At 39.4% G+C, this 22,660-nt stretch overlaps 1 protein-coding gene across 1 annotated transcript in view; it reads right to left on the bottom strand.

Annotated features, from left to right (window-relative positions):
- shank2b (SH3 and multiple ankyrin repeat domains 2b) overlaps nucleotides 1–18,227 on the bottom strand; it is a 327,738-nt gene extending 309,511 nt beyond the window's left edge. The window contains exon 1 of the mRNA XM_039619730.1: nucleotides 17,953–18,227. The gene's annotated coding sequence lies outside the window, so the exon portion shown is untranslated. The remainder of the gene's footprint in view (nucleotides 1–17,952) is intronic.
- Nucleotides 18,228–22,660: the final 4,433 nt, after the last annotated feature.

The following is a 22,660-nucleotide window of genomic DNA, read 5'->3' as shown; positions in this document are numbered from 1 at the left end:
CAGCAGGTCAGAGGACTGTGATTTAGAAGCAGGACCTTCCGTTTCTCTCTGTATCTCTCTTTCATTTAGTGTCTGCTCTGCCTGAAACTTGTGCCCTGATTCTCAGTTTTCTTTGCCAAATTTGTTCACTTGGCTGGTAATTTGTTTGCTCACTCAAAAACTTGGAACCCCACCTCCCACACACAAACACACACACACACACACACACACACACACACACACACACACACGCACTCACTCAGACATTTAATGTTTTTCAGTGTCCCACTTTTTATCTCAAAGCACTCATAATGTCATCTGCCTGACAGACTGTATATGCTCATCTCCTTTGTATTAGTAGCCATCTGGGTTCACACTTAAATTAGTCCAATTTAAAAAGAAAAGCAACTCATCGTGGTCACAATGAAACTTCTATACTGGGAAAACACTCTTATCGAGCATCCCATGTCAATGTTTTGTTGAAATAACAGCAAAAAACCATAAGATTAAACAAAAATGTCGAGGAAAATGGAGGCTGAAATCAGCAGTAGCTCGGAGAAAAGTGAGTAAAAAGTGTCCAATCAGTTGCAGGCAGGGAGATGGGGACGGGGGGTTGGGGGCAATCAATGAAACAGCGTGAGATAAATGACACAGATTTAAAGGCTGTGAGATGAACAGAGAGAATAAGCACCATCCTGCATAAACACAATTGCAAGGTTAGCGAGTGGTTGGATAATGAGGCATAATGACCATGAAAATATTGTACTGAAACCAACTGAATTCTCATTTATAACTTATTGTTTAAGGTGCTAGAATGAAAGATGTCAGAGGTTTCAACAGGAAATTAAATCACTGGAGTATTCTATACACGTCTATGATTAAATATTATCAGCTTTAAATATTCACATTTACAAAAAACCTCATATCATATTTCATATGTGGTCTATGTATTCTGCAAACTCCCCACTTTCACACGACATGTCGTACAGTGAATATCGTTTGTCTCATGGATTGTCGTCTTTAAGACTGAGTGATACGAATTGTTTGTTACATGCAAATTCCATTTATGATTACGCAACATGGTAAACACAAAGCATCAGCATTAATCACATCAACTCATCCACCTACAACAGTTTTCCTCCCCACTAGTGTCCCTGAAGTGAAAAAAGAGTGGGTGGGGGAGGGGTAGTCCGTTGTGAAATTTGTTTGCTCATTGTTTATTTTATGTTCCACGTGCGTCTCTGTGCTGCGCTAGGAAATTTACAATGTCATAAAATATTACTAATTCTGCCTCTACCACTTCATTCTTGAGGTTGTCATTCAAATGACAAATGCAAGATTTGATTGGTTGAATAATGCAGAGTCTGTTTTAAAGTTGCAGAAAAAGCCCTTTTATAAACAAAATGATACAACACAATAACCTGAAACACAGTTACTTCCAATATCTCCTGTAAGGTTTGGACCTAGAATTAGAGGTTGTAAATAATATATTATATTCTTGTACAGTAAATGCATTTAACATTTATTGTATGTTTCAGTAGAATACGATTACACAGTAAAGTTGCTGTTGATGCAACTGCCTTTGCACACAGTCAAATCTCTAAGGAGGGGTGGGGAGGAGAAAAGGGGCAAAACAAACAAGTAATGTGTCATGTGATGAGTCACGACAGCAGTTAAACATGATCCAGGTTTGTACTTGTTATTGGTTGATCAGCTGGTTCTACTATATAATCAAACTTCCTATCAAGGTTTAGTTTTTGCACAACATGATCTGACCATCACACAGATGTTCTATGAAAGTACAGGAAGAGTCTTAAAGCCACTCCAGGATTGTCTTGGTGAAGAAAGAGGAAGCACTGTTTCAATGCTGTACCTGTGTAAAAAAAAAAAGTGTTTTCAAGAACTCTTTCATTCCTTTTTTCTAACTAGTCTGTGTGTCCCTGCTCCAACACAGCATGACGCTAGCACCAACATGCTTTCTTTTAGAGATTGTCTGGCATAAAGTCCTAATGTGATTGTCCTTTCCCCACGTTCACCTAGCTCTACAGACAGTGTTGGGAAGGTTACTTTTAAAATGCATTCCACTACAGATTACAGAATACATGTATTTTATAATGTATTCCATTACATTACTCAATGAGAGTAACGTATTCTAAATACTTCAAATTACTTAATATATTATCGTGCCTTTTACAACTACATGATGTACTATTGCTGTGTGAGTTATTACTATTACTGAAGGCTACTCGCCATACCAATACCAACTAGATGTTTAAATCTAAATATATAAATGAGTAACAGTAGGTGGACATTAGGTAAGGCTGCAGTTTTTGCAGTGATCTTGTATAGAAAACTATTCCGCGTGTATATAAAACAGGTCCGCGGCTCCGAACCGTAGTAAAGGGACCTCTGGCTAATACGGTGGGTTCGTGTCGGAGGAAAACACGAACACAGTGTACAGTCCAGTCTTAATAGCTTACTTACAGCTGGGCTCGTCAGGCACTCTTTTTGGCTGCAGTGGTTATTATTATATTTACATGCTTCCATCTCCCGTTTCTGGTAGGTCATTTGTTGAATAATAATTTTTACAAATATTTCTTCACATCATCATGCGGGCCGCAAGTAGAGGTGACATGGGCCGTGAGATCGAGACACAGGCATTAGAGCTTCTTAATGTGTGTTTGTTTGGGTTTCCACTGGCGTGGAATTATCAAAGATAGAGAGGGGACAGCCTAACATATGAAACAGGGAAAGACCGCCGTGTAATCCATTTATTTCAACAAAGTAACTGTATTCTGAATACCACCTTTTTAAACGGTAACTGTAACGGAATACAGTTACTCATATTTTGTATTTTAGATACGTAACGCCGGTATGTGTATCCCGTTACTCCCCAACACTGTGTACAGAAGGCTTCCAAAGCTCTATTAAAGTAACTTTTGGGTACTTGTTGCCTTCTTTGCTAAGTGCAGACTTGTTAGTCAGTTTAGCCAGATGACCGTCTCCACGAAGAGTCCTGATTGTTCCAAACATTTCACGACATTTGCATACACTTTCAAAAAGTTTTAAATCTTTGCTACAATCTATGCCTTACTAGAACTTGACCATTTGACCAACTGCCAGTAACAACTAAAGGGTGGGAACTTTGAAATCATGTGCAAATCATTCAACTCAAGTCTCAAGGATAACTACAACAAACATGACTACAGTGATCTTAGATCTTTCCTAAATGCACTTGGATGGAAAGAAGATGGTTTGTGGGAAGAGCTCACAAGCCATATTAAGCTAAATGTAACATTGTGGGTTTACTAGCTAACTGTAGCCAAGTCTGTTTTTAATTAATTGGTTAAATTAAAAAAATCACATTTACCACAGAATCTGTACTGTCATATATTTACCATGGGACGTTATGAAAAGCAGTCCAGAGACTTTGGAAAGTCTCACAAAACAGTTCAAACAGGTTTAGATGTTAACTGTGTTTCAAAATATGTTAATTTGTTCAAATTCCAAGTAAACAGACCTTTGCTAGGAGGGTTCTGACCAACAAAGCAGTGCATCAACAAACAAAATTTGCATGTGTTTTTTATTTCCCTCTGAATGCAAATGTGAGTAGAATCATAGTTAAACATTTCTTGAATTAATTTGCTCTAAATTAAGAACAAGCACTGCTGTGAGGAATGTGCAGTAACTTTGTGAACTTAAAAAAATAAATGAATCTCAAGTGGCCATGACAAGCTGTTTTTTTTATTTGGCGTGAACTTACAGTAGGTGGGATATCTTTCTCTTCTCATTGGGAGATTGACCTGTTTGTCTGTTTGTCAGTTTCTTTACACTGGATTCAGGACATAGCTTTACACAGCAAGGAGAGAAAGAAAATAACGGTATATGGCAGCAGTATCTTCATTTCGATCAGTTAATGAATGAGTCATAAACTAGCCAGTGTTAGCTTATGACTCCGCCCTCTCATTCAAAAATGGTAAACACCAAATGCAGAGTCCAAAACCAAGAAGTGATGATGGCTTTCCAGTAAAAGATCATGATGTAGTCGGCATCCATGGTCACCTCACACACATCGCTGTGTCTGAGCTTTTTTTGTGGGGACTTACAATGAAACTAGGACCTCAAGGTTTTGTGATCTTGGTGTCCTTTGTGGCCGCCTGAAGCTTTCTGATTGGTGAACTTGGCAGAGAAAGTTGTGCACACTGGGTAATAAGGCCAAAGGCAGGACCTCCCCAGCGACAGCTAGTAGAAACACACACAGAGGATGCACAAATATGACTAAAAAGCAAACTGCCAGCATAAAGTAACCCAAAACAACACAAAACAAAACAAAAAAAAAGAATTTAATTGAAGAAACTGAAGTGTCAAACTATAAAACCAAAATGGTCACACCTTTCCAAACAAAAAGAAAGTGTTGTATCCCCTGAGACATAAACTGTGGTTCACCTTAAAAGAAAGAAAAAGCCTGACATCAGAGTTAATACCAAAGAAGAAGAAGCAAGGACAAAGAACCACCTGACCAGTCCATGATGAGAAACACACAGCAGTTACTCAAAGTAAAAAACAACCATAAGTGGGATAATGCCAAGAAATGTGAGTAAGAATAGGATAGGATGGGGGGGTTGCAGCAGGTTCAGGGTGTGGTGTCAGGGGAGGCTGGCCCATACAGCTGCTCTCCATCACCTGGTCATGCCAGGACCTGACAGAGGGGCAGTGTCCAGAGGAACAAGGCAGCTGGAAAGCTGCACAAGCAAATATCACACTGTAAATAAAATATCCATCAACACTGAGTGCTTTGGGTCCTTCATACCACATAAAGCATGAACTAAAATGTTTTATTTTTTAACATTTAATTGAATTTATTTTTTAAATGTGTTATTTAATTTAACTTTATTTAATTCTGAAATTGCAATGAAACTGGAGGTTTCAATCTCCAGTAACCACTCAACAACATCACCAAGCACTCGGGGAACGATCAGTTTTCCCTTATTAGCAACTGACTTTACAACGACTGCCTGCTCCCACAACTGGTCAGGGAATACACATTTTATCCTAGTGACTGGTGGTTACCAGGAGGTCACTAACTGGTCACACCTGTGTGACTGGGGCCTCAAGCCCAAACATTCCCACATTACCAAAACAACTATAAGTGTTTGTACAACAGGAAATTCTGAAATGATTTAATGGTCTAAAAGTGGGCGCTGTAGTCAAAGTCATTACGATCAGACAGCCCACGTGAGCTCACATTAAAAAGAAACAGGATTTCATTAAGAAGTCACATACTGGTCATAATGGATAGGTGAACTTTTGTTTTTGGGATAATGTATGCAGGTAAGAAGCATGAAATATAAGCCCAAGATCAATCCTCCAGTGAAATCCGCTGCGTCACAAGTACCAGTCTGAAGCGGCAGTGGGCATGCTGGTGATTCCCTGCCAAGACTAAAGATCAGCCTTTTCCCCAACAGATGCGAGTCACAGCAGGAGAGGGCAACAAGCACGCTGGGTGGGCGAAGACACAGAGAGAGAGAGAAGTAAAATAAAAACTGGGGGGAGTGAGGGGAAGGAAGGGAATGAGAAAGTTTTGAAGCACGACAGATTGTCAAACACCTCCTCCCTCCCATCTTCTCCATATCTATACAATCTCTCACTTTCATAGTTATCCTCATTTGCTTTTACACATGGACATCAGTTCAGTTCAATGCATTTACTTATTTATTGTTACAACCCGGCTCATGAGTTGCAACACAAATACGGAGACTAATACCCGAATTTCACAGAGATGAGGTTTTATTTTAAATTATATAGTGACTTGGCTAAAAAAGCTGGTGTGCCTCCCCGAAAGCCTGCCTCAGGTACGCCTTTATCCACACCTCACCTGGTGTGATCAATTAGCGACACCTGAATACTCTTGCACTGCCGCTGCAAAGAGATTAGGGGCTGCAGAGGGGCGTAACATTATTTATATGCTACCGAATCACAAGAACAATCAACTCAAGGTGCTTTATATCACAAGCTAAAAACCCTGCAACAGTACACGTCGCACAGCGTCAGGAGAATCACATCCTGTCTCTGCCCAGAGTTGCCCTTTCACACATGTAGCCATGCAATAGGAGATGGTTTGTGTCAGACACGTTCTCACTACCTCAGATTGGTTTTGGGCAAGGATGCTGCCTAGACAGAGCGTGCATGAAGAAGGACATTGTTTGCTACTGCAAATTCTCCAGAGAGTAGCCTGCTCTATTCACTCAAGCAGTCAATCAGACATTACAAAGACTTCTGGCTAGCGACCTGACAGCGTACATTTCTAATATGAGTGATGAGCGACTCCTTCAGGGCTGATAGAGGGTTTGGACCCTGACATCAAAGTTTAACTTTGATCACGTCTGAAGACAAATTCAAAGTTTGCTCTCTCTCGTTCTCTCTCACACACAAACATTTCCTGTTGTCCCCTCCCTCGGCTCTGTGTCAGAGAAAAGCTAAATGAGGAGCAGGAAAGGGCAGCACTCTCCAGAGACATGAGGGTGACTTCTTACTGGCAGCTCAGGTTTTCCATTTAGTTTTGTCTAATACTCTTATATTTATCTTTATTATAGTAAGGCGGATGTGGATTTCTCTTCTGGCTTCACATTTCCCAGAATGACTCAAGAACCCTTAAACTGAGGAAGAAAAATATCTCTTTTATTTCAGTCAAGCTACAGAGCTCATAAATCTGGCTTGTAAACTCCTTTAGAATGGCAGCATCTCCTGTGGCTGCATTAAACCTTGGTTTACTGAGGCGATTGTAAGTGCAGATAATAGTGTCTGTTTTTCTACAGCAGATCTGTCCATTCAAAAGATGCATCATACAAAACACATCTAATACTAGTGTGCTTTTCCAAATGCTGCAGGTTTCACACTTTAGATGCACAGGCTTGAAGCACATATGCACTTCTCTGCTTCAATTATTAAGTATTATTCACCTCTGGCTCTCTTCCACAGCACGTCTTTGTCCTGTCTTCTTTCTAAAAGGGAGTTTTTCCTTCCCACTGTTGCCAAAGTGCTTGCTCATAGGGCATCATATGAGGGTTGGTGTTTTTCTTTGTTGTCTTTGTATTACTGTATGTTCTTTACGTTACAATATGAAGCACCTTGAGGCAACTAAATTTAATTGAAGGTTCCTCAGTCTTTTGTCTTAGGAAAAGACTTTAGGGTTTGTTAAATTTTGAATTAGTCAGCTGATTATTTACACTATCTTTAAAAAAAACCCACACACACTAAAACCCCAATATTCAAATTCCCAGTGTCTCCAAAACATTGTTCAATGTGCCTCGAAAGAATCCAACAAACATAACAGCTAATGGGAGGAGGAGGAGTACACCGGGAACTTGTTTAGCAGCCATTTCCAAAGTCAAGAGTCTTAAAACCCAATCTCAGATCTTTGTTTTAATTGAAATACAAGAGACAGTGATGTAATTCTTTTAAATATTTAAATATTTAAATAAAACATAAACAACACAGGATGTTGACTATAAATGTTAACGCAGGCATATACAATGTGTTAAGGCCAGTGTTTGACCCACCTGCCACTGGAACACTAGGTTAGTGTCACCTGGTACCTTAGCATGCTATGCTCTCGTCCAGATATTGAACATATTTAGTCAATATTTGATCATCATTAACCTGTACATTTTAGTTTATTAACATTTTTATCAAAATAAAGCTGGTTACAGTAATAAAAAAAAATAACATTCACATTTTTAAAATGTTAGAGGGTCTATTTTCTTATTTTTTTCACCTGCAGTAGATGAATAAATCTGCAATAAAGTCACAGTTAGCCACCCAGCCCCAGTATTTCCCAGCCAGATGTCTGTTTGTGGTCCTTGAGATCTGGACTTCAACTGGCAATGTCTGCACTTGTTTTGCTCAGGAGATACGAGGTGAACCTTCATGATCTGGAGGTTCACTCCAATCAGAACCTGCAACGGACATAGAATTGCTTTATGTGCTGAGCTTACCAAGGCTGCAGGGACAACCAGCACCGTTAGAGTTCATCCACAGCAGAGCACAGAGCTCATTATGAAGTTACTGGCATACCTGGCAATTTACATATTTGCTTAGGAACAAACCATACGCAAAATTGGTTAGCTTGCCTCCTCCATTCAAGTGCACATGTACACAAATGCACATATATTACCTATGCTAGAGGTTAGGCCTAATGTTAAAATAAGGTTTAACCATTGTTTAAAACCAAAGCTATTAAAGTTGTGTGTAATTTCATAGATGAATCCCAAGCTTGTTATTCTATTCATCATCCCCCTTTATTTTGTGCTTTTTCCTCTCTGTGCTCTCTCCGTGTATCCCTGGCTCTGCAGCTAAATGTTTCTGATCTGCAGCTTCTAGCCTCACCAACCCGAGTGTTTATACTTCTCTGTTCTGGATAAGCCAGATGGCTACCTTCCCTGACTCTAGTTCTATTTATTCTTGTTAAAATGTGGTTTTCTTCCCCACTGTCTCAAAGTACTGCTTGAAATAAATTATAATCTTTCTCTTTGTGGTATAGTAATACAATTTGACTTTTGCAGTACAGTTCAAGCTGTCGGATGCTGTCAGTGGTGAGTTTTCTTTTAATTTCTGATCAAATCTGATTATTATACATATTGTTTACCATGTGAGTTATCTTGACATTCACGTAATGCTCTCCTGAGCATTTATTACCTGACATTATTGCAAATTTAATACCATATATATGGATATTATCTATCTATCTATCTATCTACCTACCTACCTACCTACCTACCTACCTACAGTGGCTTGCAAAAGTATTCGGCCCCCTTGAACTTTTCCACATTTTGTCACATTACAGCCACAAACATGAATCAATGTTATTGGAATTCCAGGTGAAAGACCAATACAAAGTGGTGTACACGTGAGAAGTGGAACGAAAATCATACATGATTCCAAACATTTTTTACAAATAAATAACTGCAAAGTGGGGTGTGTGTAATTATTCAGCCCCCTGAGTCAATACTTTGTAGAACCACCTTTTGCTGCAATTCCAGCTGCCAGTCTTTTAGGGTCTGTCTCTACCAGCTTTGCACATGTAGAGACTGAAATCCTTGCCCATTCTTCTTTGCAAAACAGCTCCAGCTCAGTCAGATTAGATGGACAGCGTTTGTGAACAGCAGTTTTCAGATCTTGCCACAGATTCTCGATTGGATTTAGATCTGGACTTTGACTGGGCCAGTCTAACACATGGATATGTTTTGTTTTAAACCATTGCATTGTTGCCCTGGCTTTATGTTTAGGGTCGTTGTCCTGCTGGAAGGTGAACCTCCGCCCCAGTCTCAAGTCTTTTGCAGACTCCAAGAGGTTTTCTTCCAAGATTGCCCTGTATTTGGCTCCATCCATCTTCCCATCAACTCTGACCAGCTTCCCTGTCCCTGCTGAAGAGAAGCACCCCAGAGCATGATGCTGCCACCACCATATGTGACAGTGGGGATGGTGTGTTCAGAGTGATGTGCAGTGTTAGTTTTCCACCACACATAGCATTTTGCATTTTGGCCAAAAAGTTCCATTTTGGTCTCATCTGACCAGAGCACCTTCTTCCACATGTTTGCTGTGTCCCCCACATGGCTTGTGGCAAACTGCAAACGGGACTTCTTATGGTTTTCTGTTAACAATGGCTTTCTTCTTGCCACTCTTCCATAAAGGCCAACTTTGTGCAGTGCACGACTAATAGTTGTCCTATGGACAGATTCCCCCACCTGAGCTGTAGATCTCTGCAGCTCGTCCAGAGTCACCATGGGCCTCTTGGCTGCATTTCTGATCAGCGCTCTCCTTGTTCGGCCTGTGAGTTTAGGTGGACGGCCTTGTCTTGGTAGGTTTACAGTTGTGCCATACTCCTTGAACAGTGCTCCGTGGGATGTTCAAGGCTTGGGAAATCTTTTTGTAGCCTAAGCCTGCTTTAAATTTCTCAATAACTTTATCCCTGACCTGTCTGCTGTGTTCTTTGGACTTCATGGTGTTGTTGCTCCCAATATTCTCTTAGACAACCTCTGAGGCCGTCACAGAGCAGCTGTATTTGTACTGACATTAGATTACACACAGGTGCACTCTATTTAGTCATTAGCACTCATCAGGCAATGTCTATGGGCAACTGACTGCACTCAGACCAAAGGGGCTGAATAATTACGCACACCCCACTTTGCAGTTATTTATTTGTAAAAAATGTTTGGAATCATGTATGATTTTCGTTCCACTTCTCACGTGTACACCACTTTGTGTTGGTCTTTCACCTGGAATTCCAATAACATTGATTCATGTTTGTGGCTGTAATGTGACAAAATGTGGAAATGTTCAAGGGGGCCGAATACTTTTGCAAGCTACTGTATATGTATGTATGTATGTATGTATGTATGTATATATATATATATATATATATATATATATATATATATATATATATATATATATGTATGTATATATACATATATATATATATATATATATACATATATATATGTATATATATATATTGGGTTCTTGCCAAAAAAGCTTTCCATTTTTTATATTTTTGGGAGTTCAGTATGTTGGTTGCACCCATGAAAAAACTACTGCCAAACAGCTTATTCTTCTATCAACTCTTGTTTTGAGCTTGTGGTACTGCAGGTGCTGATAATCAGGCACCTGCTTTTCACCACCTGTGAGCATAGACCTTGCTAAAGTGGTCAGTCGGTGTGTTTGACCAAGCATACCACGATTGACTGGTCTGTATTGCCATAGAGCAACTCCAGGCTGCAGCATTATTTGGAGTGAGCCATGGTATTACCTGCAAACTGAAGGCCAAGTTACATTTAAGAGGAAATGTCAGAAACAGGCCATGTCCCAAGAAGACACCAAGAAGACCATTTCCTTGCCCTGTCAGTACTTAAAAACTGTAGGCAGTCTTCTACAGATTTGAAATCAAGGTTTGCAGGACAATATGGCCGACGGCTCTCTAACCCACACAGCCAATCTCCGGTATCATAGGGCTGCCAGGAGGCCTGTCATGATTACGTTTCAGGCTGTTTGTGCTGGTGTTCACAGCATGTACATGGAACCTGAACATGTGATGGATTGTTATGTTCAGCGATGAGTCCAGCTGCATACGGCAGTTGGATTCTACGATCAAATCGTGAAAAAGACTTGGAGAACACTATGATGACAGCTGCAATGATAGGGTAACAGCTTTCAATGGAGGCATTGCGATGGTGTGGGGCGGCATCTCTCTCACTGGAGACACAAGGCTTGTAATCATTGGACAAAATCTCTGTGAAGCGAGATATCAAGACGAAATGGCAATTCTAAATCTCCACTTGTCGGTAATACCGATTAATGGTATACTGAGGTCCTCAGATCTCCTCTGCTAGCATTAGCCATGGCCCAGGTAGAGTGGTGGAGTGCAAAATAAAGAACGGGTAGCCATCCCACAGCAGTATGTAACCAGCATGAGGATGGGGTGCATGGTTCTTTCACATGTTACTGAGGAGCCTGGTGTCGTGATTTGATTTGTTATATGACTAAAACTGAACTTAATTGGAATACAATATGTGCACATCATAATACAACATCTGTACGACCACTGTGAATGCATAGGCAATGCACAAAAAATTCAAGACCTTTTTCATCTTTGTTGCATTGACTTCAGAGTTGGAAAATTGAATGTAGTCGATGTGAGTTGTATGCACTCACATCAAAAGACTGATACCAGATTCTGAAAGGAAGGAAATAATTACACTGTAAGCAGAACTTCCTGAAAACCATAGCAAAGAAGAAGAGTTTTACAGCATGTAAAGAGGCAGTAATTAGGTTTATCATTTACCATAACTTTTTACAGTAACAGTGCCTTTTGAAGCCATTGAGATACTCTGGGATGCAGAACACTCATAGGCTAATAATTTGTAAGTCAGACGATAAACCAGTTTTATTATAGATTTAGCTTATTTAGGGCAAAGTTTAAAAAACCAAAAAACAAAGAAGATCTGAAAAAAGTGTTTCTGATGTTAAACTCATCAGAAATGTGTTTATTAAGGGTTACAAATCAAAGAAGCCAAAAACTGTTTTCTGATAGAATTAATTCTGCTCAGCCAGAAAGTATTGTGGCGAGCTCAGACACGGAGAAGACAGAGGTTTCTTTGGGAGCACCCGTTTATTTGCAACCGGCCCAGAACACTGCCGCTACCTCTCTCCTCAGCGCGGCAACAACACACAAACAACAAAAAAAAAAAGGCGCTCTCTCACCGGAAACACAGTCGCCGAGAGAGCGCGTCACTCGTCACCATAACAACATGACAACAAACACATAATTGTAATAACAGAACAAACCCCAAACAGCCCTGGCCCGCTACAGTATTTACCCTGTGTTAGTGTAAGCTTTCCATATTTTTTAGACCATAAGGCACACCGGATTATAAGGCGCATTAAGCGAAACAAAACAGTCAGATAAGTCAAACTTTACTCAACTCATTCTTCTTGCTTCCTCCACTTCCGTACCATTTATTCATTAATGTTGAATTCTCTGGCAGCTGCTCTATTCCCATGTTGTTGCAGTATATTAATGACTAACCTCGTATTGTGGATGGATTATCTCAGTTGTTCTCCTGACTGAAGTTTGGTCCGTTTACAGCATCCTGCCATGCGATTGCATTTGTCCCTAACCATCAGGAACCCTCACGTTAACTTTTATCGAGTGGAAAAAAGTTAGCGTTCATCCTCCAGCTTCACTGTGTTTAGGTTATGCTAACACAGCTGTGTCGCTAGCAATCACGTAGCACATCATTATATACCAGCGAGCCCAACTTCAGTAACCCTACAAACATCACTGCTGTTTAGTTTCCTGTCTTCATTTATGTTGGAAGTGATAGCAGAGCTGTACGTTTGATTTTTTTCAGAAATCTCTCAGTCAGAACATGCTATATCATGTTTAGGTGGAAGCTAGCGAGCTAACTTCCTGCTAACTTCTAATTCCGTTAAATGTAATAAACTCTGTTTTCATGGATGCCTGGATGTTAAACTTAATTTTTATACCTGGTAAAGCAGCAACGCTGATCGTTTTATTAAAGATGAAAGAATTTAGACAGTTTGTAACTCTCAGTGATGCAGCAGTGTTCGTTTGACTTTGGGACCTGAAGCGGACGGAGTTTAGGACCCAGATTACTCCGCGAGGCTTCTTTTGAGCGCCAATCGGTTCGAGGTCAGTAAGCACAACTAGAATTCATACATAAGGCACACTGGCGATTTTTGAGAAAATTAAAGGATTTTAAGTGCGCCTTATAGTGCAGAAAATACGGTATATGTAACTTTTAATATACAGTTACTCTTGAAACAGACCCTTAAATTTGTAATTTCTAATTGTAATGACATAAAATAGAAGACAAGAATAGAGCTGAAGTATGACTTTTCAGACCACTGACAACATCTAGGAGTACCAACAAGCCTTTCCACTTCAGTGAGCTAAGTAGTGGATCTGAGCACGGATCGGTTTCTCTTGTGTCCAGGAAACAAAAACAGGCTGTGGGAGGAAATTGAAAGCTACAGAAATTAATATTCCTTTTGAAAAACCTGTGGCACGATGCCTGAAATGCATACTGTAGCACAGAAAGAAGGCAGCAGGTGCAAGCAGTACAACCGTCACACATTAATTAAACATCTCTAGGTAAATGAGGCGGTCCACCCACCTATATGCTTACACCTGACATTTAGGTAAATTAGCCAACAGTAAATGCCAAACCTTGGTTGCTCAGATTGGATGTCACTTATGAGAGATACAGGGGGACTTAAATGATATGGTATCATGAAATCCTGGCACAACTTCCTTTAACAGCACACAAGTAAAGTGAATGCTTATTTCTGAAAAAGAATGCCTATGTGGCTGAGATTCTTTAAGAATTTTAAAAGAATGACACTTCGAAACTCTCAATGTTCCCCAGTCCTTAAACTGTTTCTGCAGATATTGTGTAGTACCATTTATTGTCAAAAATTATCAAACTAAAGCTGGATTAACTTGGAGGATAAAATTCCCATTCAGTGTGCCTAACATGTAAAAAAAAAAAATCCCTGGTTTAAGACCAGGAGGGTACACAAATCCCTGGGAGAGCTGTGTCAGGATGGGCATCTGGTGTAAAAAGTCTGCCAAGTCAAACGTGCCACTCTGCACTGTGGTAACTCCTCGTGAATAAAAGAGCAGCCAAAAGCTGCTTTTTTCATGGAATACCCACCCAGAGGGAAAAAAGCTTTCTTCTGCTACCTCACAGTCAGTCCCATCAAGTTTTTCAGCAAAGAGGAAATAAATAATATGCAAAAAAAGACAAATAATATGCAAAGAAATACTTGAAAATTTGGACACAGCTGCTAGCAAAGTGTAGATAATGCCACTGAATATAAATTGTATATATAAAGAGTTTTCTGGAGGAGGTTACTAAGCACTTAAAAAAAACATTTTGGATAAAAGGAATTCAAGAATTAAATAGAAATTTAAATAGAAATTAAGAGAATTTGTGTTCTGTGATGAAATGTATCATAAACAAAAGTGTATCATTAGCATCTTCATGCTATCAAAAAATCAGTCTGTGAACTGAAAGTAACCATAAATGACCATAACCATAAAACCAAAAAAGACTTGAAAGAACACTTTTCTTTAATACAGTCATCCTCAATATGTTTTTCAGTTAAATTACAGCATTAACCGGACTAATCAAATATCACTACAAATAGCTTTTCAAAAACCCAACAAATAATGTTAACATTCTCACACAATGCAAACTGTGATGGAACAGCTGTGGCTGAAATTAATTTATGTTCCCAACACAGACAAAACAACATAGTGAGTCATTTTAAAAACACAACACTCAGTCTTATCTTTGGACAAAGTCTCAGCATGTGTTCGTGAAATAATACTTACAACAATCAGACAAAAACCTTTAGACTGATTCGGTATATGGTGACGTGAATTATTGGTGCATCTTTCTTTTTAGATTAAGGTCAGTCTCATAAGGTGTTTTCATGCTCAGTTACACCAGATTTTAAAAAGTCATCACCACAATGAGCTAATTAACACATAGGGACAACGTTGGATGATAAAACTGACCTCACAGTGGTGATCTCTCCAGGAACATAACTGGCCACTGTTTCTCCTACTGCATTTATATCAGGACAGGAAGTCTACCCACATTCAAAGAACTGTGATTTGATACTTTTAACAGATTTTTTGGCTTTTTTGTTGCAAACAAAACCAATCACCAAACAAACGTAATTAAATTATGGCTAATTTAAATGCATATTTAGTGCAAATTAATGACCTTTTTCCAACAGATCTGATTAAGGATGCACCAATTGACGGGCCAGGTAATGGAATTCTGGTAGCATTCCAGGTTCATACATGACCAATTATGAGCCAGTCACTTCAATGCATGTGTAACAGCCGTAGCCACATGACTTGACTGTGAGTGAAAACACAAAGTACTATCACATAAAAAAGTAATACCATGAAAGTATTTGTAACAAGAACCCTGATTAGACACGTCCCCCAGGAAAACATGGACATTTTAATGAAGCTAAGAAAGGAAAAGAAGCTAAAGTGAATGCTGTCTAGAGCTCAGATCCAGCCTCGGTATGTGCAAATCATCAAAGCAATTATGAGGAAAATATTGTTAAAAGGAAAAAAAGGGAAAAGCGTCACTGTCCATTATCTGGTGAGTCTATAAACACAGTGGCAAACTCTGTAAGTACCTGACATTTGTTTTGGCACCTTGTTGGTTTTTAAACTTTATTTTTGCAGGTTAGTTATAATTCTTAGAAAGAAAAACAATGTATTGGCAGGTCACACTTAACATGATATAAAATGGAGCAATAAGTAAATCTAGTCATAATGGAGAAAAGTAAGAGTGATGCTTAAAAATCTTTAAAACTGCCCAACTATTGGACAATTTTAAACATTTTTCTAATGGATTTTTAAAATGTTTTGTTGAAAATAAATCAATCACACAATCAATCTAACAAAGAAGTGCAAATGGCACATCAGAAACTCCTTTCCTATTTAAATGCCTCCTTTACAAAGAAAATGAACCCAACAACATTTCAAGCTCAATTTGGCTCTTTGTCAGTTGCAGAGAAATGAACACACTCAGCTATGAGTCAAAGGACTATTTTCCACTGCAGGAACTAGTGGGCTGTTTAAGGGTTGCCCACAACTTTATGGTTGGACCGTTTTTGATATAAAAAAGCATCAGCTCCGGGTACAGCAGCAATCTAAAATGAAATCGAATGTACTTACTATCCTGTCACTAAACCGTGTCCTCATCTGTACTGGTAGCCATGGTAATGACGTACGGATAGTACGGATGTCATTATGTCGTCACCTCAAGCGTCATCAACATCTCATGGTCTCCAGGTGCTACATAACTGCTAATATAGTTACTTTAAAGGTACAATGCCTATACTAATAGAAGCTGGCGGTACTGCACATGACCTACATTCCCTTTAGTGTTGCAGCTACTTTGGCGCAGAAAGAATTTACATTTCTGTTGAACTTGTGTGTTCAGGGGATTCTACATGTCAGTGGAAATAACAAGGCTGAAAAAACTATTAGACAGCCATTCTTATAAAAGTTAGCACTACCACACACATGCTCCCGGGAACAAGGGAAAAAACTACTATTGGAGAAACTGTCTTAGCAATGGCACTACACAATAAAGACATATTCTAGGAAATATAAACTTAGTGGTTATGAAAACATTTATCAGTGCTTTACAAAACCCTGACTGCCCCACCCCTTACCCCCACCGCCCAAGTGGTAGGACATTTCCCCATCATGGTCAAAATTAAATAATGCCCAATATAGTTGTCTTGTTTAGTCTAAAATTAATTTGCCTTGTTCATCTTACATGTAAGGATATTCAGTTTACTATCACAAATACCTGGGACAGGAAGAAAATATCAAAATATCTGAGATGAGTGAACCAGTCCATTTTGTTCTTATTGTTTCGGATTCATTGATTTTCTAATTGATAAACTAATACAAATTTACTACCTCGTTTTTTGTATTAAGACTTGTGTTTACAAATTACAAGTTGTAGCTTCTGGCTTATGACAAAGTGAAATATCTATGAGCCGTGATGCTGTAGGTTTCTCACAGCCATTCCCAAAGAAATTCTCCATACCCTCGTGTGAAATATTCTGCAATCCAATCACTACATTAACTGTGTAAAAAACAACAACAAACACCTGCAGCAGGTACAACACAAGTTAAATTACACTGTAACAGTTCTCTTATTTCTCTAGCCTGCCTCTTCATTGTGACTTGTGATAGCAGGAAAAGGACGGTGGTCAGAAAGGCAATTAAGATGTTCGAGCAATTACTGCAGCCTGGTGTAGCAGTTAGTGATGCTATTAAGTGTGTTTGACAAGTCAAAATGTCTGCTGTGAAAAACGTAGCTTCAGTTTTCATCATGTATAACATTTCATATGGGAACCACGAGTTTAATAAAGAGTAACTGTCTCAGTTTAATTTTAACATTTTAATTTGTAGTATGTATATGTATGTATATGCCATTATTATTATTGTTGCTGCTATTATTATAATAAAACACCCAGTTATCAGCTGGTGTTTTTTTTTATTCTAATAGCCAAGAGCTATTTTATCAGTAGTTTACAATGTGTCTAATATACAACAAATGTGCCTGACCTGTTAGCTACTGATAAAGTTCTTGTTAAAGAAAGGTGGCGCTGAAATGTCTTTAAGTAGGTTAGCTTAGCCAACATCATAGACAGATCTAAGTCCCGCTGACTTAACACACATAACAGTAACATTCAGCATATGAGATGCTCCACAAACTCTGTTGCAAGACTTTTTTTAAAAAAAAAGTCCATGTGCTGTAGCGCTCAGTCAGAAGCTACTGCAGGCTTCTGTTTACTGTAAAAAGTAATAAATAAATAAATGTTTAAAAGCCACATTTTTACCTTGGACGTCTTCGGTGGTGACTCTTCTCAATGATTTATTCCTTTCGCCTTGTTGGCCCCTTCTCTCTTCTTTCTTCTCTTAATGAAGCTTCATTTCTCCGACTCTCCGGGCGCACCGAGGACGGTGGAGCAGCTCTGCTCCGGGGAAACTTCCAACCAAAGTGCGGGTCTGTGGACGGGAGGAGAGAGGGGGCAAGTAGCGATGGGAAGGAGGAGAGAGCGTCGAGGGAGAAGAGCGAGAGGCGGCGAGCGCTCTTTAAACCCGATCTTGTGGAGAGAAAGCCGACTGCTGCCGCGCTGAAATTCAATATGAGGCGACAGACACTCGGCGCGGCTCCGTGCGGCACGTCTCCCTGCCTGACAGGGAAACAGGGGAGTGAGAGAGGAGGTGGTGGGAAGGGCGACGGGGGGCCGTGTATAATAGGGACACCAAGAAAGCGCCTTCCTTCAAGACAAGTGGATGTGTGTCTGTGGACGGCAGTCATTTCTGCCGCCCCGATCCAGAGCAGGAATCATCCCCACACTGCGCGTACCGTCATTTTAAAAAGGATTCAGATATTTCATTATCAGCGGAGGAGGTTACACTGAAGCCTCCCGCCGTTTAATAAAACATCTTCATTACAGCCTGGTAAAAGCTGGAGGTTTTCTATGGAGCTCATGAAAAGAAATCAGGTATTAAAAAGTCTGAATTTCTTTATAAAAGATGAAGCAACCCCCCCGACACTACATATCACCAGGGTATTATTAAAATATCATACATAGCACAATGTAAGAAGCCCATTGAGGAGTTTACACTCTTTATTTCAAGCATGATAGTCGCCCAAAAGTGACCATAGTAATAGTTAGAATAGTTATAATAATAATGATGATGTTTTTTTAAGTAATATATAATGACTTCATCTTTTAATGTTGGATTTTGTAACGTGTTGACTGGAAACAGAAGAGGTTATAACAAAAACAAGTTTCCTGATGTCAGGGTGTTACAGCGCATTCACACAACACGAAGCTGCTGTGTGCTTCAACAGCGTAGCTTATCATTAACAAATAAGGGTGTCCTTGTGGTAGAAAGAAGACGAAGAGATAATTTCATGGTAAACATTAGCAAATGAAAAGTCTGATAACACAGGGTCATTGCTGTGATGTAAAAATTATTGGTTGTGTATATCTTTTCTCTAAATTGCATCAAAATCTATCGAAGGCTACATCATTAGAGGTTATTCGCTGACTGGCTGCCAGCCCAGAAACTGTTGTACTTATTAGTTTATGCTCCTATTGTGGTTGAATTTGACTTCATTGCTTGTTAAAAGTACAGGTTAAAATGATGTTACAGTGTCCAGCAGCAGCCCTTATACCATTAGAATATTGTTATAAAGTGATTAAAGAAAAACAGTCAGTGTTTTGTTGGGTTGTAAATTCAGTTTCACTGTAACGTTTATCTTTAGAGACGGCAGAGAGAGCGGGAAAGGAGAGAGACAGCTAAAGGAGAAGGAGCAAAAAGAGAAACAGGTAAGAGTGGACACGGAGCCAAAGCCACGAAAAATAGAAAATATTCACTTTGTAAAAAGAATTCATTCATATCAATGGAAGAATTGAACTATGTCACACGGCTCGAACAGGATGCTGCTGATGGCTGAAGTGCAGTGTGATGCAGTGTTTATGTCTGTACTAAATAAAGCTTCTTTAACTGCTTAAAGTAAAATGGACTGACTTTATGTGGTTGTGAGACTGAAACAACGCTGAGCATGTTTCTCCGCTGATCTGATTTACAACATATTGTTATTTGACTTTCTTCTGGTCAGCACAGCTGAACCTTTGCCTCAGGTTTAAAAAATGAAGTCAGCACAACTCTAAAACCAGTGTATGATACTGAAAACTGGGATCTTTCTGTCTTTCTTACACTCTACAATGTCTTAGGCTGCATTTAAAGGTAACACCTTAATGCGTATACTGTTAAACTGAGGTTTGCGAAGATGAAAAGGATTGAATATGGTTGCAAGTGGCATAATACGTTAATTGTTTAGGGAGCTAAGGCCCCCTAAAAGTTAACTCACCCAGTCGTGTTCATAAGACTTTTGAGCAGAGTTGCTCCAAATGACTGACATCGAGATCAGTCTTAGTCTAATACAGACGTCTGTAGCATTACCCACAGCTGCATGTTAACAAACTTCATTTTAAATTTCAACTTAATGTTATCAGATAATCTTTGCAGAATAGGAAATAGACATAAATCTATCAAACTGAATGGCAGTGCCACTCAAACAATTGTAGAGATGTGACATTCAGTCTGTTTCATTTTCAGTTCCTGCATATACTGTAAACAAAAGATGGCAAATTACCTATTAGTTTGTGAGGTCCAGTTTTTAAAACCTTGACCTGAGGGTTTTCACAGTGAAAGCAGGGGACGCTGTACAACTATAAAGAAGTGACTTGCCAATCATAAGGAGCTCCCACTTTAAACCGTACCGTGCCATAATTTACAACATGAATAAAAATTCATGTTAATAACAACCCCAAACTTGCAACTGAGCACTCATCAGTAAAGTAATAACTGAGGTCATACGTTTAGAGAGCTGAAGACAATGTTCCCACAGACTGCCATGAAACCAGACTTCTTTTTGCAGCCATGGTATTTAAAAAACAGTCAGCTAATTGTCATTAACTGTCCATCCTAACTGGACGCATGCTGATGCCGGCCAGGACCAACAGGCTTTACATTTTAACATCAATGATGCGCTTCAGCATATTTGTTCAGTTCACACATTTATAGACGACCTCCTTCATGCGGTAAAATTGGTACTGACCTATCAAGGTTGGTTTGTCTTATTAAATATATTAAAAAAGATTCAGTGGTACTGATGATGAGTAACATTTCTAGGCCTGTTTGTTAGTGTTGCTATTGGCCCACAGATGCATATGAGCGATGTGAGACTGATTTATCTACCTGCCCTTTGAACAGATTGTCTGTCTGGCTACTCCCATTCTCTCTTTGTCTCACCTTCACTTTCTCTGTCTTTGTGTTTCCCGGAAATATTGGAGACTAGAGTGCCCCCTGCAAATAAATGGTCATTACCATGACAACAGCGGTACAAGCTGCAGCCGATGTTGATCATGGCAACAGTGGCAGGCAGCCAGATCAACAGCCCGGCTCTACCCCAGGGGCGAGCCAATGTGTGAACTCCGGGGTGTGTGCATACGCTGACTTTAACTTCTATCGCAAATATAGTGACAGCAGCTCAATGTAAATGACATCCAGACCCCAAATCACTGGAATCAAAGTGTGATGCTATTTTTTTTTCTCCACTGCAAACACTTGAAGAACAAAAGGCTTTGTTGGCTTTAGAATGGCGTATTTATGCTTTTTCACACCACCTCTCCCATAGTCAGCCCTCCATCTTTCCCTTAACATAATGTTTACCAGCAAACACGGCTGACTGTTCCCGAAAAAGTCTTTTGACATTTTGACAAAGACACTTACTTGGTTTATTGCCAACGTTTTTGATAAGAAGAGTGATTATGCTCAATCTTCTCAACAACAGAGGCAGAAGGCAGTCAGCTTAACTTTGCCAAATCCACGTCATGTGACATAGAAGGTAATAACAATGTGAGAGATTTTCACGTCTATGACTGAGCAACAATAGATGTCAGCCACCAGGTTTTTTTGTGCTCCTTCTTAATCATAGCAGGAAATGCAGTTTACAACATTTTTATTTCTTAAGTGTTTGAACAAATAAGCACAAGCAAAGACAATAAAAACTCATAACATATTGCATATCTATCACTCTGTGGTAGAGAGCGCTGTGTCCGTTTGCTGGGCAGTGGGGTGAAGACAGCTGATGCCAACAGGCTGAACAAGCTGATTAAAAAGGCTGGTTCTGTCCTGGGTGTCAGACTGGAGAACCTGGTGGAGGTGTCTGAGAGGAGAATACTGAAAAAGCTTCTCTGTTTCATGGACAACCCCTCTCACCCCATGCACGCCTCCATGATGGACCATCAGAGCACACGCAGCTCAAAAGAGTCATCGCCCCGAAATGCAGAACTGATTGCCACAGGGAGTCCTTCCTGATGATGGCTGTGAGACTGTAGGACTCTTCCTCGCTCTGTCCTGATTTTTTTATAGGATTAATATTAATGTTATTTTGTTCTCATTCAAATCGTGCCACAGTATGTTATTGAATGTTTGTTTCATCCCCCCATCATACGCTGCTGCTCTCCGTTATTCATCGCACAATACTAGGTCACTTTTAAAAAAAAATCACCTGCACTGATAGTTATGTTATTAATTTTATCTGATATAGTTATATCGTTACTTTGTTACAGTTATTCCTACTGTGTCCTACAATTCTTATTGTGAATTATTGCATATCTTTATTCCTCTGTTCCTCTGTTTCTCTTGCTGTATTGAGCATGTTTATGACGAAAGAATTTCCCTCAGGATAAGTTCTTCTCATCTTATCTTATCTTATCTTATCTTATCTTATCTTATCTTCATTGTGTTGACATTTTCTTCAAAAATCAACTTTGGCTGTTATTGTTAGCCAAAATCAGCACTTCTAAGTAGAAAACCAAGCAAAAAACTCCCAGTTTTTCAGTCAAGATTTGGATATTTATATCTCACAATTAAGAAAGCAGTTATTACAATAACAGGTTTAATACAAACTCTATATTTAAAATCTTTTATTTTCAATTGGTACACAGCCGTGTTTGTAAT

This window comes from Oreochromis aureus, linkage group 1 (genome assembly GCF_013358895.1).
Source record: "Oreochromis aureus strain Israel breed Guangdong linkage group 1, ZZ_aureus, whole genome shotgun sequence".
In the NCBI taxonomy this organism is placed as follows: Eukaryota; Metazoa; Chordata; class Actinopteri; order Cichliformes; family Cichlidae; genus Oreochromis; species Oreochromis aureus.
This window is presented reverse-complemented; position numbering and strand designations above follow the sequence as displayed.